Source organism: Penaeus monodon, chromosome 25 (genome assembly GCF_015228065.2).
Source record: "Penaeus monodon isolate SGIC_2016 chromosome 25, NSTDA_Pmon_1, whole genome shotgun sequence".
NCBI lineage: Eukaryota > Metazoa > Arthropoda > Malacostraca > Decapoda > Penaeidae > Penaeus > Penaeus monodon.
The window spans coordinates 36031609-36032571 of record NC_051410.1 but is presented as its reverse complement, the minus strand read 5'-3'; the positions used below and the strand labels follow the sequence as shown (position 1 = coordinate 36032571).

The 963-nt window shown below is 29.8% G+C and overlaps 1 protein-coding gene across 1 annotated transcript in view; it reads right to left on the bottom strand.

The window, feature by feature from the left end:
• Positions 1 to 963, bottom strand: part of LOC119589380 (cubilin-like) — a 70980-nt gene that overhangs the window by 35527 nt on the left and 34490 nt on the right. The window lies entirely within an intron of this gene.

Below are 963 nucleotides of genomic sequence, written 5' to 3'. Positions count from 1 at the left end.
AGCGGATATTGTTGGTAAATATTCGGTACCAGTGGTGGATAGTATTGTCTTACTGAGATGTGAGACGCGATTTTAAATGTATATGATGTTAATGATGGATTTGATTGTCTTAGAGAGAGGGTACAGAAATAATAAAAGTTGGAATGTATGCGATATTAATGGTGAATGTTAGAGATGGAAAACAGACATTTTAAATGTAGACAAATGATATTTAACGATGGATATAACTGTCTTAGAGAGATGGAAGAAAAAAAGAACATAATTTTAAACATACATGATATTAATGATGGATACAGTTGTATTAGAGAGACGGGGAACAGATATTTGAAATATAGGGAAATATGATAGTAATGACAGATGTAACTGTCTTAGTGAGACGGAAAACACAGATTTTAAATATATACAACGACAAACAATATGAGAGGGAGAATGGACATTAATATTAGGCAAATATGCGGCATTAATGATGGAAATAATGTATTTGTGAGATGGAAAGGTATTAGTTTTCAAATGATACGACGCTAATGATAAATTGCCTAAGAGATTGGGGAAACAAAAATTTGAATATAGCTAATATACAATGCTTATGGTGAATATAACTGTCATAAGGAGATTCAAAACAGAAACTTGGAACTGTAGACAAATAAATGATATTATTAATGAACATGACTTTCGTAGAGAGATGGGAAACAGAAATTTGAAATGTAGACAAATATACGATATCTAAAGATGGATATGATTGTCTGAGAGATATGGAAACACATAAATTTCAAATATCTACGATATTAAGGGTGAATATATTTGTCTTAAAGATATATTCCAACACAGATTTTGAATATATATGATATTAACAGAGTACAGTTTTCTTACAGATATGGAAAACAGATCTTAAATATTTACGAAATTAATGGTGAATATAATTGTCTTAGAGAAATGGAAAATTAATTGTCCGAGAGATGGAAA